Source organism: Tribolium castaneum, chromosome 7 (genome assembly GCF_031307605.1).
Source record: "Tribolium castaneum strain GA2 chromosome 7, icTriCast1.1, whole genome shotgun sequence".
Classification (NCBI taxonomy): Eukaryota; Metazoa; Arthropoda; class Insecta; order Coleoptera; family Tenebrionidae; genus Tribolium; species Tribolium castaneum.
The window spans coordinates 18,531,630-18,557,065 of record NC_087400.1 but is presented as its reverse complement, the minus strand read 5'-3'; the positions used below and the strand labels follow the sequence as shown (position 1 = coordinate 18,557,065).

The following is a 25,436-nucleotide window of genomic DNA, read 5'->3' as shown; positions in this document are numbered from 1 at the left end:
TTTATTTTTTGTTTATTCTTTTTGTGGTAAAATAAAATTTGTTTAAATTTTGAAATTAAATACTTTACTAACCTTTTTTATATTCGCGAAAATCAGCAACTAAGAGATGGTGCCACTTTGACAGAAAGAAAGGGGGAACAACAAACTGCTGTCAATTTTTTGACGTTTTGCACCGAGTTTTCAGGTTAGGTCACTTAGGTTAGGTTACAATCGATCACCGTAACTTTAACTGATATAATGGGCTATTTGGGTGATCGGAAAAGGCCATTGTGAGAGGGGGAAGCCGTTTTCAAGGCTGGCCATGTAATTGCATGCCAGGTACCAGCCCAACATGGAAATTTTGTCTTTGGTCATGCAAACAAGTGCCCTAAACTGGTCCTCCGCATGAGGTCCATTTGAACCTAGGTGGGTAATTTTTTATTTCAACTATACTAATTAGATGTATGTACCCATTGATGATGACGAGTAATTTAATCAAATCACTAATTCGGAGTCGGACGAAGATGATAACCCTGATAACGACAGTCGATCAAGTTCTGAAAGAGGGAAAAAACGAAGGAAAGAAAACAAGCATGTATCACAGGTACATAGAAAACAAAGATTTAGAACAGACTGGATGAAAATGGATGAATACAAGCATTGGTTGCAACCTGTTGACAATAATCCTGAAAAAGCTCAATGGAACAAATGCCAGAAAGTGTTTTTAGCGGAACTTACAGTATTAAAAAATCACTTTAAATCAAAAAATCATCAAACAAATGTGATGTCTACAAAAAACACAAAAGGAAGTATTTTAACAAATTATGTAAGCAATACAAAATCTGAAGTTGAATTAGAATTAGATCAAGAGGTGCAGAATGTTGAAATAAAGATTTGCGCTCTGCTTGCAGAGCATAATGTACCCTTTATGATTATGGATCATTTAGAACCACTTCTTAAAAGTTCTTTTTCTGGTGATTCAAGAATAGCGCAACGATTGCAGTTAAAAAGGACAAAGGCCACCGGAATTGTACAAAACGTTATAGCGACATGTGAAAAGAACAATTTAGAAAATTTGTTAAAATCTAACAAATTTAGTATATTGGTAGATGAGTCCACAGACATAGGCTGTGTTAAAACTGCTTGCATTTTGGATCGCATTTTTGATAACTTGTCTGGTAAAATAACCACCAAGTTTTGGGAACTGGTGCAAATATTTGATAGCTCTTCAAATACACCACAAGAAGCCACTGCAGAAAATTTGTTCATTAAAATTATAGAAAGTTTTAATAAACGAAACATACCAACTGATAACATAATTGGATTTGCTTCTGATGGCTGTAATGTCATGATGGGAATGTATAACTCTGTATCGAGCCGTTTTAAAGAAATGTGTCCTGGAATATGTATTTACAAATGTGTATGCCATTCATTGCACATTTGTGCAAGCGAGGCCTGTAAAAAGTTGCCTCGATCTTTAGAAGACTTAGCAAGGAATGTATACAATTATTTGAAGTCAAGTGCCAAAAGACAATGTGCACTAGCACACTTCCAGAAATATTGCAGCCTAGAAATACATAAATTGCTACACCCATCACAAACAAGGTACTTATATTGTTGTGTTATATTTCTAACTAAATTTCCTATTCATAATTACTTTCAGATGGCTGTCACTAGTCAGTGTAGTAGCAAGAATGATCGAACAGTGGCCAGCATTACAGCTTTACTTTAATGAACAGTGGTTGGAGTTGAAACTTGATGCAGCAGAACAAATACATACATGGCTTAATGATCCTTTTCTTTTTGCAATGGGTTCTTCCAAAAATTACAAAACTAGATGAACTATTTTAAACTGAGAATGTCATCATCACAAAGTTACATGAATGTATGGTGTCTTTGTATCAAGAATTATTCTCATGTTATTTAGACAGAGCTTATGTTATGTGTACAACATTTGATAAAATTAATCCATCAGAACGTAGTAAAGTGTTACCACAAACTCAAATGTACCTAGGAATAGCAGTGCTTAATGGTCTGAAAGAACCCACTGTAAAAGCCAGGCCAGATTTAATTAATCAGTTTTAGAAAAATTGCACTGAATTTTTAATCGTTTGTTGTATTGAAGTCAAAAAGAGGTATGATTTTAAAGACCCTGTACTACCGTTAATGTCATGTTTGAAACCAAATAATGCAATCTCTCAAAAATATAGAGAAACAGTTCCCACTCTTTTTCCACTTATGGAGGTTTGTACTCGACTTATAAATAGTAATGATATAATGCTTATGCAAATGATAGATAATGAATGGAGACAACTACCGTTTTACAATTTTAGTGACGATGTTTTAAATACAACTGATGATGATGTATTTTGGAATTTGGTAGATCAAGTCAAAAATGAAGTAGAAGAATATTTATTTAAAAACATTGCATTATTTGTTTTGCAACTTTTTTCACTTCCTCATTCAAATGCTTCATGTGAGCGTCTCTTCAATAGAGTGAATCTAATTAAAACTAAGCTAAGGAATAAAATTATAACGCCCACAATTAACGGACTACTTTTGACACAACACAGTGTCCAGTCTACAGGTGGTACATGTGTTACTTTCCAACCTACCAAAGAAATGCGTTCTTTAATGAATAAGAATTTATATGATCATAAAAGAGAATCTGTGGCTGAAAGTGATAAGTCTGAGGATGCAATAATTGATGATATTATTTTTTAAAAATAGATAATTGGTTTTGTTTTTCTTCTATAGCTATATGCAAAATGTTATTTAATTTTTTGTTTAAACTGCTTCAATTGGAAAACAGTTGAATTTGTTACCACTAGTTTTTTGAATATAAGTATTTATTTCGTTTTGTTCTACATATGTATTTTATGTACTGTGGCGAGCATAAAATTTTGGTCGTCAAAGTGACATTTTTCCATATAACACAATGTAAAAAATTGACACTGACGACCAAAATTTTATGCTCGCCACAGTACCTACTTAAACTTTCAAGCTTTTGATTCGTTAATGTTTTTTAATGAAGATATGCTGTTAATTCTTCTCGGCCAAAAACTGAAAAATAAGACTAAAAGTGAATACGTGTATCATTTTTTGTTTTGTTTTATAAATGATGCTAGTTACTATTGTAAATACGATGTGATCAACAATTATTGAGATAAGGCTTGGCTATGAAAAACAAATTTACGTTCCATTTGTCAGTTCTTCAATTCTTGTCAAATTTGTTGGTTCGCCCGTTGAAGCAAAGAAGAGATGAATGTTCAACGGTTGAATACCGTTGAAGATGGATTGAGAATGATATGCACTCAGTGTAAATGCCAAAAGAGGATCTTTTAGAACATGTAATTTTGTTAGTTAGCATTTTGTACTTTGGCGATTAATTTTGAACTCTAATTTTGCTTTTCATATAGCCAAGCCGTATCTAAACAATTGTTGATCACATGGTACATACATAGCTAACAAATTTTTAAATATGTTTAGGTATTTTATTTTACTACTGTTTGGTCTTCTACATCCACTATTTTTGGTCTAAAGTTACTAGGTATAGGGACTTTAGTCGGACACTCATATGTTTCACGTTTAATTTTAATTATTGTATCCTTTGGTTCAACTATTAAATAGATATAAGCGATATGAAAGTGGAACTAAATGTTACAACGTACGATTTTTGTCAGCGAAATACGATATATTTTTTTTAATTGTACGATATCATAAATCTTGTGAGTTGGCAACATTGCAGCCCGCCAGAGCGACACTAGCGACACCTCTCTCTCTTGGCGTCGAGCGTCACTAGGACATATCTGCATTATTTTAATTTTATAATCGATTTGTTATTGTAATAAAGGAGTTTATGAAAAGTGAGTTTCGTTGGCCTCTTTACGACGCACAATAGAACCCACAGACTCTTACTGTGACGTCACAATGTCAACATGCAGGCCTGGAGTTTCAAGACGGCAATGGCACAAAGCTAGTGAATGCCGCAGACCAAGAAGAGAACCTGAGAGGTGCTTTCCATTTACCACTGGAGTAACTCCGGAGTAGCTCCAACTAGCTTCAAGGTCAGTGATTGTTGTTCCATTTAGCAAACTGAACTACTCGGAACAGATTAGAATTGTACCTACCCCCGTCCTCTCAAGCACCACCTTTTTGACGCCGAGTAACAAACTCTTAAGGAGAAGGGGGAAGGAATTTATGTTTTGATTGCGACCGGTGGGGTTATGTTTATGTTGGGTTTTGTTCATCTTTGGAAATTTATAAGTAGTGACTGTGGTAGTGATACTTAAAAGTGAACCATGGAAAATGTACAAGCAATAACAATAATTCCAATGACAGTATCCGACGTACAAAACGGTTGCTACCTGCTCAAATCTCCACGTAAGATAATATATCAAATCTTGGCAAATCTGGGATACAAATTAAAATCCTATTTCAGAAAACACAACGTATAAATTACCTGTGGGGTCTGTGGAGATGAAGAATGGAACTCTGTTTAAGCTTGACGCCACAACATATTGGCAGTTGATAGTTCCTACACATGAGGATGAACCACGGGATGAACTCGATAAGCCAGAAACATGGCCAGAAAAAATAATAGAGAATGAGGCAGAACTAGAAACCTCGGGGAAAACTGAGTATGAGGGTAAGAATTGTTTAGAAGCGTGTTGCAGTAGGAATAATAGTTTGTTTTATTGTTACAGATGTACGCCAAATATGGGCGCATGACGAAACAATATGCCTTATAGCATGGCCTCCTTGATGTATGGAGACAACTTCGTTGTTCAGGCCTGGCGCATCGATAAGCTTCAGCGGTTTTTTCGAAACCGTAGATGGCGCCCTATTTAGCGCACTGACGTTTATGTGACAAATAGCATTTGTGAGGTTAAATCCGAAAAAAAATTGAATTTAACAAGTACAATCATCATAAGAGAAGGTGAAAAAGAGCCCACAATGTAATTGATAATTTCTAAATACAAAAACTCAAAAAAATTTATAAAGTAGTAGATTTTTTTCGGGAGTTTGGTGATCCACGAGCGGTGCTTGAGAGTGAGCAGAGGTCCAGACAGGGACTTTGGAACGGACGGCTCAGAGACACTCTAGCAGAAGAACGCTGGATCGAGCTTTTTAAACCATTTCATTTGAAAAAAACGACTTCCTTTGTACATTTTACTAAAACTAAATTAACAATAGCAGGTTTTGAAAATACGTGTGTGCAAAATAGTTTCATTTGCCTAAACAATGTATTGCAAATATCTGCTGGTTAAAAGGTTGCAAATACCTTTCAGAAAACTTAAGCCATGTCTTAAAAATCACAGATTTGTAACGCATTCATCCTTAACCATTGGAAAAACCATAGAGTATGCATAATAAATGGAAGGTTCTTTGAAACATCGTTTTCTCTGCATCTGTGTCTGCGTACTAGTGCCGTAGGTTATGCTTAAAATACTTATAAACGATGAACAATCAATTCACCTTAAAATAATTTGTATATCTTCTGAAGCTGAAAATAAAAAATCCTAATGATCGTAAAATGATTTCCTGCAAAAGTTACACTATCCAAACGTTCATTCAGGGCATAACTTTAGAATTATCCTCACATATTCAACGTATTTCACGAATGCACACTTACATCTTTCAAATTTATTAGTCTTTAACCTCAAAAATGGTATTTGTCAAATAAACGTCAGTCCGCTAAATGCAGCGCTAGTGGAGAATCAGCCGAACTTAAAGATGCGCCAGGCCTGAACAACGAAGTTGCCTCAATACATCAAGGAGGCCATGCCTTATAGAATCAATGGCTGTCCACATGGAGGATTTGAACCATGCGAAAAAAAGAAAATTTGTATTCACAAATGTGCACAACGACTTACTGAGCTGTAAATTCTCGAAAAGTCCAGTCGCTTGCCAGAGCAAATAGAAAAATCTGTTACGTAGTTATAAAACTGCAAAAGACCACGGTCTAAAGACGGGTCGAGGAGCCTCTCAATTTCATTTTTTTGAAAAAATGGACGAATTGCTTGGAGAGAAGCCTAGCAATAAATGTAAACATGCTATTGAAAGCAGTACTACCAGTGCTACCATAGAAAACGTGAGGGAAAATGTGGAGACGGAAGTGACTGAAGCACAAGGCGCCGTTGAAGACGAACCCCAGCAACAAACAACGAAGCGCAAACGAAAAGCACCCGTTTCCGTTAATGTCGATGCTTTTATGAAAAAGCGAGCAGAAAAAAAGCAAAGAAGACACGACGAAAAAATGACCATGGCCAGGGAAAAACTGGAAGTTCTAAGGGAAAAGAACGAAATTTTAAGAATGCTTGTAGCCTGCAAGATGCAACAATAATTTCACAAAGTGCAATGGGTCTAAGGAGGACTCAATACCGTTTCGCTCGCAGCCAAAGTACATCTAGTGTTAAGTCAGAATGATTTTTTCTTTTTGTTTTGTACTCATAAAGACTGTTTTTGTTTTGTATTATTATAATTAACACGTTTATAATGTTATTTTTGTACACAATAAATATATTACCAGTTAATTAAATAGATCCTTTGAATCAGTTGTATCTGGAAACTGTATTTTCCACATGTTAGAATATTTAGTTAGTTTAGGTTATGAGGTTGGTAGTCAGAAAGTAACTAGGAGAGAAGCTACTGTGATGGCGTCGGCCTGAAATGTGTTTTTGTTGTTAATCTTCCGAAATCAAGTTCATCATTAAACTTTTGTTTTAACAGACTGTGTTTTGTGTTCCCTGACACTCAAATCTAACAATCAGAAGTGGGATTTTCCCAAAAAGTCCAGTGTGTGGAGAAAATAAGTGAGCGCGTGTGTTTGGCGTTTGTAAAAGTGGTGTTACAGCGTCATTCAATTTTTCTCTTTTGACGAATTGCGATCAGCCGATCAGTGGAAGAAATCATCATCATGGGTACCGAGAAGGTTGTTGCGGACATGATGACGATGTTCACGGATGCTTTACGAGTCATGGAACAAAACCGTGTTGCCAGCGAAGAAAGACTAATGAAAATGATGCTTGAACAACAAAATCGTGGAACAACGATTCAAACTGTGCCCGATTTTTCGAAATCAGTTGAGACATTTGATGGCGATTGTGAGAGTGGTGCAGCAATCGAATGGTTGGAGAAGATAAACGTCACGGCAGAAATCCATTCGTGGTCAAACGAATGTTGCTTGGAGACAGCCAGGAACCATCTTGTGGGAGCGGCAAGAAAATGGTATGATGCCCATCGCACGGAAATCAAAACATGGACCGACTTCGTTACCCAATTTAAGAAAACCTTCGAAATCAGAGTAAGCACAACGGAGTGTTGGCGACAAATGCAAAGTAGGCAACAGATACCCGGTGAGTCTGTATCCACATATTTTCACGATAAATTCCAATTGTGCCAAAAATTGAAGTTACCTTTCGCGGAAACAAAGGAACAAATAGTTGTGGGACTATCGAATAAAAATATTGTGCAAGGACTAGTCGCGAAATCGCATACAGACGCGGATGAACTTCTTCATGACATCATTGAATTTTCGAGAATTTTGAATAATTCGCGCGCGTTTTCCGGTATAAATGAACGTTCGATAAAACCGAGTAAAAACATTAACGAAATTAAGTGCTACAATTGTTTACAAGCGGGACATTTGGCGTCAAAATGTACTCAACCAAAACAAACGATTTGTTTTCAATGCAAACAAACGGGTCATGTGGCAAAGGATTGTAAAAATTCTTATGGGGAAAAGAGTCAGAATTTTTCGCGAAAACCAGTTGCAACAGTCAAGAAAGAAGTTAGTCTTATTTCGTCCCATCAGAAGCCAAGAGAAGATAGCGATGGAATTGAAAAATATTTACGAGTGACAAAAGTAGACGACGTAAATATCCATGCAATGATTGATATGGGCAGTTCTGTTTGCACAGTTAGAAGTTCAGTTGTCAAAGAAAACAATTGGCCCATCACGAGAAAAGATGTGCAATTGTTTGGTTTTGGAAATAATTCACCAATACCATGCTTAGGTGTAGTGAATACTGGTATTCAAATCGATGAAGTTCGCGTAGATAATGTTGATATCTGCATTGTTGCTGATGATGCCCAAAGTGTGGACATGATTATTGGCAGACCATTTACTGAGAATGAAAATCTAATCTATCTTAGAGTGGACGATAAGCTAATCTTTAAAAAACGAGAGGATTTTCCCTTTTCGGAATGGGAAATTTCGACCGATGAACATAAGAAAACGGCAGAAGATTCAGAAGTTGTTTCCGAAGAGTGTGAAATTACTGAAGATCAAATAATAGTAGACCCATCAACTCCTCCTGAAATTACACACGAGCTAATCAAGCTTTTCAACGAATTTAGGTCTTGTTTTGCATTTAATTTAAAGGAACTAGGTTGCACAGATGTGATGAAAATGAAAATTAGAGATACGAATGTTCCAGTAAGTGCCAAACCATATCGAGCAAGTTTGCGAGAACGAGAAATTATTAAAAATATAGTCCGTGATTGGAAGGAAAATGGAATAGTGACGGAAACAAATAGTCAATATGCTAGCCCAGTCGTCTTGGTCCAGAAGAAAAGTGGTGAACCTCGACTAGTTGTTGACTACAGGAGATTGAATAAACAAACTGAAAAAGTTCCTTTTCCAATTCCAAGTATTGATGAACAGTTTGAGATGCTGAGTGAATCAAGAATATTTTCGACATTGGACCTCGCTCATGGATATTTGCAAATTCCGTTAGATGAAGAATCGAAGGAGAAGACTGCTTTTATAACTCCAGACGAGACAGGCCAGTTTGAGAGGTTAATGTTCGGATTAACAAATGGCCCATATGAGTTTTGCCGATTAATGCACATAGTCCTTGGTCCACTCAGAAATAAAGTGTGCATGACTTACATTGACGACATTTTGCTTGGTGCGAAAGATTGGACAGATATGTTAGACAAGTTAAAAATGGTTTTAACGGCTCTTAAGAAAGCAAAGTTGACTTTAAAATTGCGTAAATGTGTATTTGGACTAAAAGAAGTTGAATTTCTTGGCTACACAATTTCAAGTGAGAAGATGCAACCAGCTAAATCCAAAATGAGAGCCATATCAGAGTTTCCAACGCCGAAAAATATTCATGAATTGAAGAGATTCTTAGGACTAACAAGTTATTTTCGGAGATTTTTGCGAAACTACGCAATACGTGCCCGACCTTTGACGGATTTGACAAGGAAGACTCAGACATTTACGTGGGGAGAAGACCAAAGTGCAGCTTTTGAAGATTTGCGCGATAGTTTGTGTGCTGAACCGGTTTTAAAACTGTATAATCCAAAAGCGACTATAACCGAATTACATACGGACGCATGTAGTGCGGGCGTGGCGGGAATGCTACTTCAAACGGACAGTGCAGGACAACTACATCCCGTATATTATATCTCGAAGAAAACCACTGACGTTGAGGAGAAGTATCATTCGACGAAATCAGAACTGATGGCGGTAGTTTGGTGTATCGAGAGATTGCGCAATTTGTTAATCGGACTAAAATTTGTGGTCTACACGGACTGTCAAGCCATAACATTTCTAAATAATTTTAAGACGCAAAATGCCCAGATCTGTCGTTGGTTTAATTTGTTACAGGAATATGACGTCGAGATTAAACATCGTCCAGGTGGAAGAATGGCCCATGTGGATGCCCTTTCCCGTGCTCCTGTCGATGACTCTCAAGACACTCTTGACCACATTCATGAGAGACTAGAAGTCCTGCAAACACTTGACGAGACCGACTACGTGCTAATGATTCAATATGGAGATGCTGAACTTCGTGAGCTAATCCAAATTTTGAAAAAACCTAATGAAGAGAGAACACCAGTGGAACGTCAGCGAGTGCTTCCCTACAAGTTAGATAGTGCGAGACTACTCAGAAACGTTAACGTGAATGGTTCTGGAAAATGGCTGTATGTGATCCCAAAATCAATGAGGAAAAGTATTGTGGTGAAACATCACGACCAATTAGGACATTTCGGCGTTGACCGAACAGTTGCAAAAATTCGAGAAAGATATTGGTTCGCGAAGATGAAACAATATGTACAAAGACATATCAGTGCGTGTGCGGAGTGTTTACTAAATAAAATCCCATCAGGAAAGCGACCCGGAGAGCTACACCCACCGAGACCACCACGACGACCTTTCAAAAAAATTCATTTAGACCATGTAGGCCCTTTAGTAAAAACCGACGACGAAAATTCTTACATTCTTGTGGTAATCGATGCTTTAACGAAGTTTGTGAAACTGTACCCCACGAAGAGTACAAAATCCAGTGAAAGTGTAAGCGCCTTACAAAACTGTATTGACAATTACGGAATACCCCGTCTCGTAGTGGCGGACCAGGGTTCATGTTTCAAATCAGATGAATTCGGTGAATTTTGCGACAGCTTAGGCATACAGGTTTTATTAATACCTCCCCGGTGGCCTCAAGCAAATGGACAAGTGGAAAGAGTAATGCGAACTCTTATACCCACATTAATGTGCGAAATGGATATCGAAGAACAATGGGACAAAAAGATTGTCAAGGTAGAACGCAATTTAAATTCTATGTTGAATAAAACCACTGGTAGAGTTCCATTTGAAGCCCTTCATGGATACTTACCCGTGTTCGACGATGGAAAACTCACTAAGCTTGCAGAAGGCGAAGATTGTACCTGGACTCCTCCCGAAAGTATCCAAGCAGAAATTCGTGAAGCAATTGTTGAAAAACAAAAAGCATATAAAAGACGATATGATAAGAAGAAGTTCCAAGGTGTGACATACAACGTTGGAGACATCGTTATGTTCAAAACCTACATCCCTGGAGGAACCGGACAATCATCAAAAACTAAAGCCAAATATAGAGGACCATTAACAGTTATTGAGAAATTGCCTTCGGATATATATCGTATCTCCAGTCTTGCGGATGAGGGACGCATTTTTACGACTACAGCCAATGTTTCTCAACTCAAACTCTACAGAAACCCAATCGAAGACACAGAACCCGAAGACACAGAATCCGAAGACAGTGACAGTAGTGAAGATGAACTTCCACAAATCGAAACTGTTGAAGTTCAGATACATTCTACACCAGATGCAATTGTAACCGAAGAACTACCAAAACGAAATAGACGGATGCCAAAGAAACTGGCTGACTATAAACTATTTTAAGTGATTTTGTTTCATTAGTGTATTAAATTTCATTGCTCCTTGTTTTATGTCGAGCGGAGGTCCGCTCGAAGGTCAGAATGACCGAGTGTTAGAATATTTAGTTAGTTTAGGTTATGAGGTTGGTAGTCAGAAAGTAACTAGGAGAGAAGCTACTGTGATGGCGTCGGCCTGAAATGTGTTTTTGTTGTTAATCTTCCGAAATCAAGTTCATCATTAAACTTTTGTTTTAACAGACTGTGTTTTGTGTTCCCTGACACTCAAATCTAACACACATAGTTTTCAATTCTTGGTATTTTAGCTCTATTGGGTGCTGTAAATACTTGAATCGCTAGATTAATTTCTTCTAAACTTGACGCATCACTGTCGGTGTTATCTTCACTACTACTCGAAGACGTATCTTCTGTTAATTCCTCCTAAACCAACAATATTTTATATTTAGTTAAAATCGTTACAGCAATGTACACTCACCAGTATGACATCGTCCATCCCGCCTTCGCACCGCTTCACTAACAGATCAGAAGATACTTTATTCGCAGAAACAGCTAACGTAACCACTGACAATCATCTAACATAACCACAACATAACAGTACCGACACCTCTCAAACCAAAATGAGAACTGCGCACGCGCACCTTAAAACTTGTTCCTTTTGCCTTTTTTAAGATGATCTACCTCTACCCTAAGTAGTTCAAACCATGGGGGTGAAAGTGGGATACGCGCATTGGCAACACGAGAGTATAGGCGAGGGGGGGCTTTGCACTCCCGGGGAGATGAAAAGGAACGACCAATGATGACTGCTTATTTTAAAACAAGTGCGTATTCATTAGGGATTTCATTAATTTGTATTTTTTGACGTAACAATGACATCTACGCTTGCGCTCAGATCGCTAAAAAGATCGCGCCGAAAATATCGCGCCAAAAGTGTTGTGTTTTGTCACTCATCGTTCAACGTGTTACCGTAAGTATGTAGCAATTATTTGTTTAATCGTTTAATCAAAGCAAAAATTCTGATTACAGTTCGTTAGTGAGTCAATTCCTGGTGTTGAGCACCGACCAAAAAGATAAGTATCTCTTCTTTTGTTAACATAATTTCATCTTTTTGATTGGTGTATCTTTCCAGTTTAAAGGCATTGGTCTGGCTGGGGTGACGGATTTTTGATTTCTACTACTCAAGCGAACTTTAGTCATGGCTGGTTATCGCAAATATTCCTGCAAATACCCCGGATGCACCAGTGGTTATGTTCCCAACAAAGGACATGCCAACAAGCATTTCTTCACCTTCCCTAAGAATCCAAAGCTTCACGAATTGTGGAGGAATGCCTGCAAAATTGAGGATCCTGTAGTTCAAAATTTTGGCGTTTATGTGAGGATCATTTTGAAAGTCGCGATTTTGTTAATGAGAGGAAGGATAAATTAAATCCACATGTAGTTCCAAAACCATGCGTTATGGCCCCACAAGAGGAGTTTGTTGAGGTTTCACAAACAAATCTTTCTGTTACAGAAAATAATTTTGTGGAAAATTCAATAAATCACCCATCTTGTATTTGCAATTTGCCTTCAACATCCAATGCCAGATGTTTTGCTCATGGACTTCCTCTTTTTACAAACAGTGAAGTAATAATAGGCAACAATACTGTTCAACAAGACCACAATTATTGTCAGGGAAATAATGCAATCACTGGGAGGTGCAAAAAATTTGCTTTTTTGAATGAAGGTGACAAAAATGGTATTTTAAACAAAATGAGACTTTCAAGGGCGGATTTAACATCAAGAGAAAAGCAAATGTATCACATTCATAGAAATGTCACTTCGCGCTTATCAAAGTTGCAAAAATTATTGCAACAAGAGAGGAGCAAAGTAAATACTCTGCAAGATTTATACAACTCTGGCAAATTTGAATTCATTGATGAAAACCTGAATTCTGTAACGAAGGAATTCATCAATTCACAACTCAGAAACGCGACCAAACCACCATCGGGGCGCAGGTGGAGTGAACAGGATAAAGCATTTGCTTTATCTGTTTACAAACGCAGCCCACGGTTGTATAAATATTTGCAAACTTATTTTCAATTGCCCTCCTCGCGGACCTTGAAAGCCATTTTATCTAAAATTCCATTTGGTCCTGGAATTAACTAGGCAATTTTGGGGCACTTACAAGGAGAAGTCATCAAAATGAAAAGTCAAAATCGATTTTGCACTTTGATTATTGATGAAATATCCTTATCCCATGGATTTCATTATGAGGCCCACCAACAATTAATTAGTGGTTTTGAAGACTTGGGTTCTTTGGGGCGGACAAACAAGGCAGCCAACCACGCTCTTGTTTTCATGGTCCGAGGCATCAGAAAGCAATGGAAACAAGTAGTTGCTTATTATTTTACTGCTCATACGGTTTCTGCTGACAATTTAAAGGTTTTGATTAAAGAAATAGTAGGTCGACTTCAGGAAATTGGCCTTGAAGTTGTTGCAACTGTTTGCGACCAAGGTCCAACAAATCAAAAAGCCTTGTCTCAGCTCTGTGCTGAACGACACCCCAGGCAAGGATCCTATTATTTCTTTGTCAACAACCGGCCAATTGTTACGATTTTTGATGTGCCGCATTTATTAAAGAACACCCGAAACTCGCTATTGCGATGCAAGCTTCAATTTGAACCACACAAATGTGCCAAATTCGAACACATCGAGGCCGTTTTCAATCTTGACCAGCAAAAACAATTTAAATCGTTGCCGAAATTAAAAAAAGAGTATTTCAATTTTAAGGATTCCTATGTGAAAATGAAAGTCAAAGTTGCTGCCGCCCAACTCAGCAGCTCAGTGGCTAGTGCAATTGAGACGTTCTCTGTTTTTACAGACAAATTGCCAGCCGACGCCATTTTCACGGCAGAATTTGTCAAAAAAATTGATCATTTGTTTGACTCTTTGAACGGTTCGCGAGTTTTTCCAACTGACTCAAAAAAGTACCGGTGTGCTTTGACAGATGAGTCGCCCCATTTGGCATTTTGGTCAAAATTGTTAACGGAGATGGGCCATTAGAAACTAATAGATTTGAAAAATGGAACTGATTGTACCAATCAGTTTTCATTCGTCAAGGGTTGTCAGACGACAATCAGGTCTATTATTTTTTTATGGAATCACCTCAAAAACATCGATGGGTTTGATTTTTTGAACTTGAGGGGTCTAAATCAAGACCCCTTGGAGAATTTTTTTGTAGTATTCGCCAGCACGGTGTTGCAAACACGAATCCCACATGCCACCAGTTCACAGCTGCCTTGAAAACCGTAGTTGTTAACAATTTGGTTTCACCAAAAGGCTGTGGTAATTGTGAGGATGACGAGTGCACGCCTTTGGAAAACTTGGGGAGATTATTGAACTTTTCAGGGAATGAGGAAAGAGAGTAGGAATCGCATCCAGAAATTTCAGTGGATTTTTCTACATTGCAGCAACCAGACCTTTGCTGTGAAGACAGTCAAGGTTTGGCTTATGTTGCTGGCTATGTATTGAAGGAAATTGAGGTTCCTGATTGCGAAAACTGTCAGAATAAACTATATTCTGAGGAGCCGACAGAGCACCATCTCTTAGTCTCATTCAAGGAATTTGACGATAATCAGCGGCGACTGAAGTATGCTAGTGAACATGTAATGTGGCTTGTTCAAAACATTCATGACTGTTTATACAGTTTCCTTGATACCTATGCTCACCACGCAATGTTGGAAGACAGGTTCAAAGAAATATAAATCTCAGTTTGATTTTGGGCCAGCCTATTGCATGACTCACGACTGTGATAATTTAATATTAAATAGGTGTACCACCTTTTTAATATATAAATACACAAGAGACAAGCAGAAAGCAAAATCCGTTACCACCGGTCATATAGAAAAAATGAAGAAATTCCGAAGGCTGTGATTTGTAAATAGACTGTGATTTGTACATAGAAGGCTGTGATTTGTAGATATATATTTAAACAAGAAATGTATTTTTTTTTAATTTATTTGTACATAGTTCTTTTGGAGGAAATATTTCTGTTTTAATGTATATAGTTTAAAATTGTTTGTTAAGTTTTTTGATGTTTTTTAGAATTCTCTATTTAGGTTATTTCAGAATTTACTTTTAAGTTTCTTATTTGCGCTCGAGTGTGTCAGTGCACTGCATGTACCTCCTCGTGGTCGTAGCGCGGGCAACTGTTTGCTGACAGACAAGGTAAAAGTCATTGCAAAGAAGGCCTTATTTTGTTTTAAGTCTGGAGCAGACAGGCAAAACATGCCAACACTGACTGATTCATTTTTTGATAATTTTTGTATAATTAAGAAATAATACAATACTTTAATTTTTTGAAAAATTTAATTTGTTATGTTACTCAAGTGTACAATAAAAATGTTAACAAAATCTGTGTTTTATTACCCCAAAACAACTTTTTTTGTAAGTTTCATTGCAAATTTTGTTTAAAATAAATATAAAATGTTTTCATTTCGTTTTAAATGAAAACATTTTTTTTTATTTTGAACAATTTGCAATGAAACTTGTAAGATAAAAATAATAAATATAAAAGGGATTTATTCAAACGTGGCGCTTTACCGTGGTAGTAACGCACTTCAGCACCAGAGGCGCTGGATTCTCGTGTTGCCAGTGATTTACTAGGGAATTATCACTTCTTAACCCTTACTGTTCTGTGGTTCAAACTGAACTAATCCGATTACTTTGTTGGGGTAAATGGAAAGCAGCTCTGGAACATGTTTCAAATGTGGACGAGGAGATCACAGAGTACGAGACTGTCCCGTTGCAGCAAATAGGAAGCGTACCACCGTTCAGGCGCAAGCAGATTCCACCACCAACGTCATTGACTCATCATCGACTATCTCGACAGACGTTACAACCAAAGACGAGTATGATACAATTTGTAATTACCATTTTAAATTGTCTTGTTGAAACGGGAAGCCCTATTAGTTTAATTAAGTCTCGGTATTGTGATGATCGCGGTATTTAAAATTTTATTTTATTAACCAGCGCAAAATATTCGGAGTCAGTTTAAACGTGTAGTTCTTTGGCAATATTAATTCAACTTCAATTCAAAAGTTTCAACAAATTTTAATTTAACTTATTTATTCCTTTGCTAGCATTAAAATGTTTAGAAAATTATCGTTCCCACGAAACTTTCCAAGAACTGTTAAAATCGTTATAAATCGCCAAATTGGGTGGTCGAAAGGCCATGTGTTTTAACAAGTGGATATGCAAAGATATGGGGGTTGGCGACGGCCTGGCTCTGCACCACAGTCGCCCAGCTAATCCAATGATTTTCTCACAAAAGCATAATTAATTTACTTTTGTTTAAAATAGCCAAAATTTATTGATAAACCTAAAATTAAATCCAATATTTTGTTTAGAAATTAACTAGTCACGTTTCAAAAAGAAAGGAATTTATGAGCCAATTTAAGACACGTTGATGATCAGTAAACAACTCGAGAAAGAATCAAAATTTCATCTTATTCAAAATTCCCGTAACGTTTCGTACCAAAAAGTTGAGTCTTTATGCAGTGTACTTCAGTCATCGAATAAAATTGAATAATTCATTTTATTCGGCGTAATTGTTAACAAATTGTTGCAAAACTTCAAGAACGAATTGGTCGATTGAAATTCATGTCTGTTAACTAGATTAGCATAGCCAAAACGACGCTGGTCAAGTGACGCTTGAATAGGGGTTGTTGACAAATTCGTTACAGAACAGAGCTTTTAAAAGAATATCAAATTACAAGCACACATGTGCATTCCTTATAAGAAATTGCAGCGTAATTAACGATTTCTTAGTTAAATCAAAATCAGATCATGAAACCGGTAGTTTAGAAAAACACGCGTAATTTTTCTGAACATTTTAATGTAAAATTTAACTCTAATATTTAAGGCGCAGCCGTCGAAATTCGGATGTATAAATTATTCTATTTAATTAAATTATTGTAAGAAAAAAAAGTTGCATGACACGATTGCTGCCCGTTACTAACATAATCCTAAGAGGAAAGTAGACAGGAAAATCCCTAAGGAAATTGGAGAAAAACGCGGAAATGTTAAAATAGTACCGGTGTAGTACTGGGGGCGACATCTAACAAGGGGTAGTACGACCAAAATTACAGTTTCCTCACGGGGTTCTTCCCTATATTTTCTGTGTTATTTAAACAAACAAAATTTGTTGTTACACAAAATTCATTTCATTGTGTTCCAAAAACAACTTCAGACCTGACAACAACCAATTTTGGAGTTTAATTTCTCTGTCAGGATATTTGGGGAAATTCCATAGCGTTCTTGTATTGTATTCAGTTCAGATCGACGATTACCAAATTTAATGTTTAATTATAATGAAATTGTTAATCGGAAAACACCCCAGCTGTTAATTAATAATAATATTTAGAAAGTTAAACAAGGTTTGATCAAATGCCAAGACACCATAAGAGTCAAATTTGCAAAATTTCGCATATGTGGAAACTACTTAACAAGGGTAGTGGGGTAAGCGAGTTAGTGTAGCTTACGCAAGATTAGCCCTTGACTTTGGGAGGGATTGGATTTTTGACGGTCTTTCGAGGTAGTCGATTGTCGTGTTGTCCTTTAAATTTTTATAAATTTAAAACATCTTCGTTTGCCTTTTAGTGCGCCTAAATTGTACTAAGTGCATTTAATCGTAATTTTAAATTAAATTAATTTAAATTCTTAAATTAAGTGATAGCGTTAGTGATTAGTGAGTAAGTTAAAAACGAGACAAGTTTAGTGTTCATTCGATTAGGTAGTGCTGCGAACTACAACACCTGGGAAGCAGCTAACATCCTGCGTTAGGAGGATTAAAATTTCTAGGTAAGCCCTCAAAAGGGTTAATTAGTTTTATTCAATTAATTTTATAATATTATTTTGAGTTTCGTTAAAGTCATTTCGTAATAGTGATCATTGTCATTCATCTCATAAAATTCTAGTGACCTCAAATTATTTGTTCTCCAAAATTTAGGCGATAAACGCGTTATCAAAATTTCGTGCTTCACACATAAATTATTCAAATTTATGAAAAATGGTATTTTACTTGAAACCACCTTGCAACAACTGATTCTAGTTCCCTTTTGAATATCACTCATTTAAGTTACAATATTAGAAGTTAGTCATCACGTTGTTACAACAAATTTGAGTGAAACGGCATCCAACAAATATTAAACAACAACCAAAAACTAAAATCAAAACTCACGATGCTTTTCAAACTGTTGTATACAAATAGTTTAAATTTCATATGCCAAAACCTTACGAAGTAGAATGTTGTTGCTAGTTAAAGATAGGGTTAGAGTAGAACGATTTCTCTGTCGTGTCGTGTTAGGCGATAAAGCAAAAGAATGTTTCTCTTTTGCGTCCAGATCAGAAATTACAGGCTCGTGAGTTGGCCATCTTCATGGAAAGAGTCGTAGTCCTCGGGGGCGCTCTTCCCCAACTTTAACAAGGTCTAAGACGCGGTGGCAGGTCGTAGTTTCCGCCCGTTGTACTTAGAATGGACGTTGTAATTCCCGTCCCAACGGCAAGTACTTCCACGTACTTGCAGGCTACTACGGACGATCGAGCAGACATAATCATCCGTGATTATCTGTAATAAACTGATATCGCGACATGGCAAAGTTCTGCACAAGTCTTTGTCAAAGCTCGTGGACGGAAAACTTTAGAGAGAAATTACTTCTACATTTATTCAGATTGATTTGTAAAAGTTTGTGTGTCCGGGTTTTGTTCGGAATTTGTCCTAGGTGTTGATCACCTGACTTTTACCGGAGACGGTACTTCGGCACTAGGGCGTAAAAAAAAATTAAATGCGATGCACTTATCAAACATTCCGCGAGTATGTTATAATCCGACTCTGGTACAAGTAATTTAGAAACGCGCTGTCAGTTGCCTGGATCATATAAGTTCGAACAATATCGTCTGAAACATAGGTTAAATTTGCTGAATATTACTGAATTAAATTAATTCAGGTTAATATCAAAGAGTTATCAAGAAAAACTTTTCGTATCACTCAACGACTACAAAACTATTTTAAATTTAATACAAAACGAATTGTGGTTACGATTCTGATATATTTTGACGACTTTATAACACATACACCCATAAACAATTGGCCAAATTTGATCAAACTTTCATAACCATTGATTATTGTAATCCATACAACGGAATATTCTTTCTTCTTGTAATAAATAACTTTGGAGGAAATTTGTGGTTTAAACCCCTTCTCCCATGCGTTTTGACACTACTTTGAATCCGGACTTGCGTTACGGATAAATCCTGAACCCTTTCTGATAAGAATTAAGATCAAATTGCGAAATCACTAAGAGTGACTTCGTACATCAAACCAACAACGTAGGTAAGAGAAATAATCATGTAGCGGATCAATTAACTAGACGAGCCAAATCATTTCGAAAAAAACAAAAGTAAAATTCAAGATTAATTAAATAAATAAATTAAATAAGTTGTAAATCATTTAAACATCGATCAACCATCATCAATCACAGTCTAACTACAGTATGTAACAGACATTAACTGTAACGAATCTCTTAAGAATGAGAAATTCTCTGGTATTAACGGATCCAAATTGACTATTAGCATATTTAATACTGTAATTACTGTAAATTGCGTTAAAGTTCGTATAAAATTTTACGTAGTGCCTGACAATACCATGACTTTTAGCGTCATACTTGGTAGAGACTTTCTTTCTTCTCAGAATTTAAAAATTTCATTCGGTAAAACAGTTCAAATTGATTGTGTTGAGAATTCTGAGCGATCTTCTGAACAAACAGCTTTTCATGAAATACTTCATATCAATATTGACGATGACTCAAAAGAGCCTAAACTTGATTTGAATGTCAATTCATGTTTACCGTTACATATTAAATTGAAACTCAATGAAATGTACGAGGAGAGTTACAGGAATCATTCTAATTGGGTAGGTTTGGAGCCTGTATCAGATTTTGAAATGAATATCACACTCAAAAATGACCAACCTATTGCGTTTCGACCTCGACGATTATCTTTTTTTGAGAAGGAAAAGCTTCGCGTCATTTTGAACGACCTTGAGAGAGACGGTGTAATTCGTCCTAGTAAATCACCTTATTGTAGTCCGATAGTTCTAGTACGTAAAAAGAATGGAGAAATTAGGGTTTACGTAGATTATCGAGAACTCAATAAAATAACTGTGCGTGACAACTATCCTACCCCTCTGATTGATGATCATTTGGACATGTTGAAAAATAAAAGGTATTTTAGTTGCCTTGATCTAAAAAATGGTTTTCATCATGTCCGCATGTCTCCATCCTCTATAAAGTATACATCTTTTGTTACGCCCTTGGGCCAGTACGAGTTTTTAAAGATGCCATTCGGTCTTACTAATGCGCCACATGTTTTAAAAAGATATATTCATGAGGTATTTTCTGATTTGATTAATAGTCATAAGATTCTTGTATATCTTGACGACATAATGATAGCAACCGAGGATTTGGACGAACATCTTTTGATTCTGCGTGAGGTTTTTGATCTTGCTGCTATACATAGATAAATGGATGTTCTTGAACAGTGAAACTCTTTTACTTAGGATATTTAATTAACGAAAAGGGTATCCGGCCAAACCCAGAAACCGTTAAAGCGATGATTGAATATCCAATACCTCGAAATCCTAAAGAATTACATAGGTTTGTCGGACTTGCTAGTTATTTTCGGCGGTTCATTCCCCAGTTTTCTATTATAGCTAAACCTCTATATGATTTACTTCGGAAAAATGCAGTCTTTCAATTTGATACAGACGCTTTAAACGTTTTTGAAACTTTGAAATCCAAATTAATTTCGGCTCCCGTATTGCTTACTATTCTTCTTCAGCAGAAACAGAACTACATTGTGATGCGAGTGCTCATGGGTTTGGAGCAGTACTCACCCAACGGCAGGATTCAGGAAAGTTTCATCCAATTTTCTATTTTCGTCAGAGGACAACTGATACCGAATCGCGTTAACATAGCTTTGAGTTAGAATGCTTAGCCGCAGTTTATGCTACTCGTCGCTTTCATGTTTATCTTTTGGGTATTCCCTTTAAAATTATAACTGTCTGTAACAGTTTTCGATTAACTTTAAGTAAAAAGGATATAAACCCCCGAATTTCGCGTTGGGCATTGTTTTTAGGGAATTATAATTACCAAGTTGTTCATCGATTCACAGATAAAATGGCTCATGTGGATGCCTTAAGTCGTTGTAATAGTATACTTGTCCTGGAAGAAAACTTGTTCGAACAAAACCTTTCGATCGCGCAAAATCTTGATGAGACCATTGCTAAACTCAAGTCAGAATTTGAGACACGTGAAGACCCTAAGTTTGAATTACCAACGGTTTGGTATATAGGAAGCATAAAAATAAGGTGCTGTTCTATGTGCCGAAACTAATGGAAAACCAAGTCATATTTCATTGTCATGACCAGTTGGGCCATGTAGGTGTTGACAAAACGTATGAGTACCTTTCTGAGTATATTGGTTTCCGCCTGCTAAAGAAATGATCACTATTTATATTGAGAACTGTATAAAGTGTATTACTTATTCTCCGAAGTCTGGAAAAATTGAAGGTATTTTGCACAATATACCTAAAGGTGACAAACTGTTCGTAACGATTCATATAGATCACTATGGCCCCTTAAAAAAGACTTCATCTGGCAAGAAATACATCTTCGAAGTACTAAATTCGTTAAATTATACGCTGTTAAATCTACGAATGCGAGTGACTCAATAAAATGTCTAAAAAACTATTTCCAATCTTATAGTCAACCCCTTCGTATTGTTTCAGACAGAGGTTCTGCTTTTACGTCTAAAGATTTTCAGAGTTTTGTAAACAAGTAATAATAATAATAATAATGTAACAGTTTGGGGGTCTGGCCTTGTCAAAGTGTTTAGTTTTGAGGTGATCCTCTAGAAATTGTTTGGAGGACCGCTACGTTGTAGTGTAGATTTAGAGATTCGTTATTTCAAGCAGTGTGTGTCTGGGAAAAGAGAACGCAAAGAGTTCGACCCAAAATGTTTATTGACTAAATTTAGTCATTGGTAATAGTATGCAACACGTTATACAATTCAGAAGTGAGTATAGACAACAAGTTAAACAATATACATAGGCAGCCAGCTAAACGAGTATTGAATCTTAAGAGAACTGAGCGGGGAATTTGAATGCAAAGTTGATTACTCAGACCCAACCTGGTGATTCTAGAAAAACGGTTGCAAGAGGGACTCCCAGAGGTTCCGACCACCACGTGCTCTCCATTCCCTAACCTTGGGTATACATCTCTCCCCAAGCCCCGGGGTAAAAGCTAGGCTCTCTTTTGAATAGGCATGTTTTGTAGTTGGGCCATTGCACTCACTGGGACTGCCGAGGTCTTTTTCCCTAGTGTGATGGCAAGTTCCAAAGGAAGACAGAAAGATAGTTACTACTCAAACATGCAGCCAAATTAAGCCTTTGTAATCAACAGTTTGTTTTAATTAAGCAAAAGAGCTCTCGTCGAATTCAACACGTACATATCACGTGCTCCTAGCTAAGTATTTTTACAGTAAGCGAAAGTCTGGTAAAAATAAATAAAATAAATGACATGAAAGGATTAAGTTTGCGCCCTGTGAAAAAAAGAATAATTAACGCTCCGAAAAAAGAAAAGAGTTAGATAAAGATCCTCCCTTGAGACTTCCAACCGTTGAAGATGGTTATCCTGGTGTGTGTGACGAAGAGGTTGTCTCTTTGAGACCTGGAGTATCTCTCGAGGTACATTTCACCCGTTGCAGACAAAGAAGCTACCATGGTGAAAAACCTCAACTGAAAGCTGAACCAATCTCATCTTTGAAGAGGCGCTCAACCCGTCGGAGACAAAGAAGCTGCCTAAGATTTCCGTTCAACCTCCAGGAGACTATTTCTCAAACAATCTTTCCAACCCGTCGGCGGGAAAGATTGATCGGCTTCGCGAGTTAGTTGGCTCAACCCGTCGCAGACAAAGAAGCTCAACAAAACTCGCAGCTGGTGCGCTCAACCCGTCGAAGACAAAGAAGCTGTACCTGAATTAAGTTGGTGACTGAATCAATCCTTTATTTGAAGTTGGCGCTCAACCCGTCGGAGACAAAGAAGCTGCCAAGGATTTACATCCAGCACCAGGAGTTACTCCAAACAGTCTTTCCGACCCATCGGTGGAAAAAATGAGTTTGGAACGCAAAGCTAATTGGCTCAACCCGTCGACGACAATGAAGCTCAACTACAGCAGTGAGACGACTGCAAGCGTTGTGTCCGGAGAGACGTACAAACACTGTCTGATTTTCCTTTTTTTTTTTTTTTGGAGAGGGGAAATGCTTTTACGCATACCAGATTTTCCTCTTCCAAGCGGCAACTATTTATAGGGGTTGCGTGACGTCACTGGATCTGTGGCCTACGTGACTAAGTAGAAATATTGTTTAAAGTTGCTAAACAATGCGTTAATATCATCGAAGGATTGACAGAGGTTTGCAAAAGTCTCTGGTTGATATCGAGATGTGATATAATCGACGTATTTGTTCCTCAATCGCCAATTAATTAGTAAAAGCGTTTCCGTGGAATAATGGAGCTTTCTTCGGGTTTATCTGCTTGATTCTTGATAATTTTCTCGTGTCTTATGCTGAATGAGATTTGGAGTTGTATGTGGTATGAAGTTTGCAGGTTTGATTCAATCAGTGACGATTATGTTTGATTAAAATGAGGATGAATTGATATGTACCTCGAGCGGTATCGAAGATCGGCGATTTCGAGCATAGGGCTTCCTCTTGTGAATTTGATTTAGATTCGGTTTTTTCTGGTTGGCAATATAGGGAATTAGCGATTTAATAAGGGTAAAACAATAGAAAAGTCCGCCATCTGGAATCAGCTTTCTCCCCTTGGAATTGGAATTTGAGGAATGTGGTGTTTTTCAGGCCATCGCTACCCAATGTTGTTCCAGTTGGTACTTTCGTACCAAATTTGGTACTTTGTTTACTCGGCAGGTATTTTACTCTAAAATGGGGAAAAAAATTGAATACGGAATTTGTTGTCTTCAAATTTACTTTTCATATCGCATTCTTTTAGTGGTTAAATTTTGCGCAGTTCACAAACACTCTGTATAAAGAGTGCAATATTTGTCACATTTGTAATAAAACTATTGAATCGGAGCGCAGACGAAGACAAGCCATGACATCATAATCCGAAAATAGCATCAACATCAGGGGATTCCTATATTTTGCGTCGGAGAATCCCTCAAATGGCGCATGCGCAGTGAACCTGAACCGGCACAGCCTATCTACTAACAAACAAAATGCTTTCTTTACAACTGTCACAGGGTGGGATTAAAAGCCATGTGGGTGGTTTTGGTATAAAAAGGTTTATTTACAGAAATGACTAGATTTTGACGAGAATGTCTACTTACATTTGTTGTGGGGCGGTCATGTTTCTAAAGGGGCACATGTCACTTTTGAGTAGCACAAACTAAAAGTAAACGGCACTAAGCAATTCAGTGTTGCCAGATATGGCTCCTTGTAGCCAATTTGGCTCTTTGAGACAAGTTTCTGGCTTCTAAAAATTTGATTTTGTTGTTGGCTACTAATTCAATGAAACTACTTTTTATAATTTATTTCTTCATACATTTATAAATTTTCTGAGTAAGTAGATAACGAATGGGGGGACAACACAACACAACCTTGACCTTGAGTTTGACCCCGCCCATTTTCCCTCTCTTTCTTTCAAGGCCACTCGTTCTCTCTCTTACTTTTCAAGGCCAACCCCTCCCACTTCCCCCACCACTTCAAGGCCAAGGCATTATTGGACCTTGATGTTTTCAAGGTCAAGGTTATTCATGCTACTCCCCACTTTTTCAAGGCCAACAACTTCCCTCTTTACTTATCATTCAAGGTCACTGCAGCTAATATATATAGAATTCAATACAAATTCAAAAACAGTATCTAATAAGTATTTCTCAATATTAAAGTAGTAAAAAATGTGGTATCGTTTTACTTGTGAAGGTGTCATAATAGTGGAAGAAACGTGTTTCCACAACCAGTTAGGACACATATCTTTGGAAGGTGGTTGGGAACGTTTCTTTAATAGAGTGGTTGTGTGTGAACAGTGCAGCACTAAGGACATTTCTATTATTAATCCAGATGGGTGGAATAATTCTTTAAGTATTGATATTACGTGTAATGAAGAAGAATTTAAAGAGTTACTTAGAAAATATGGTTTCCTTTGTCATAAGTGTAAAACTCCGTGTTACACAGCTAGCC

The 25,436-nt window shown here is 37.0% G+C and overlaps 3 long non-coding RNA genes and 1 other non-coding gene across 8 annotated transcripts in view; 2 read left to right on the top strand and 2 right to left on the bottom strand.

Annotated features, from left to right (window-relative positions):
* The first annotated feature begins 3,932 nt into the window (after positions 1-3,932).
* On the top strand, positions 3,933-5,033 carry LOC103312454 (uncharacterized). The gene is made up of 3 exons (XR_010334974.1): positions 3,933-4,362; positions 4,421-4,627; positions 4,686-5,033. It is a non-coding gene; the product is annotated as an uncharacterized LOC103312454 (transcript).
* LOC107398906 (uncharacterized) lies at positions 4,920-5,595 on the bottom strand. The gene is made up of 2 exons (XR_010334964.1): positions 5,264-5,595; positions 4,920-5,160 (listed from the first exon to the last, which is right to left on the bottom strand). It is a non-coding gene; the product is annotated as an uncharacterized LOC107398906 (long non-coding RNA).
* A 6,693-nt stretch (positions 5,596-12,288) lies between these two features.
* LOC107398890 (uncharacterized) overlaps positions 12,289-25,436 on the top strand; it is a 109,755-nt gene continuing 96,607 nt past the window's right edge. For 4 of the 5 annotated variants that reach the window (XR_010334970.1, XR_010334969.1, XR_010334968.1 and 1 more), the window contains exons 1-2: positions 12,289-12,496; positions 15,256-15,354. This is a non-coding gene — a long non-coding RNA (uncharacterized LOC107398890). The remainder of the gene's footprint in view (positions 12,497-15,255; positions 15,355-25,436) is intronic. The other variant, XR_010334967.1, reaches the window with a different exon arrangement.
* Positions 23,470-24,826, bottom strand: LOC135266804 (uncharacterized). Its single transcript, XR_010334975.1, has 2 exons — positions 24,228-24,826; positions 23,470-24,177 (listed from the first exon to the last, which is right to left on the bottom strand). It is a non-coding gene; the product is annotated as an uncharacterized LOC135266804 (long non-coding RNA).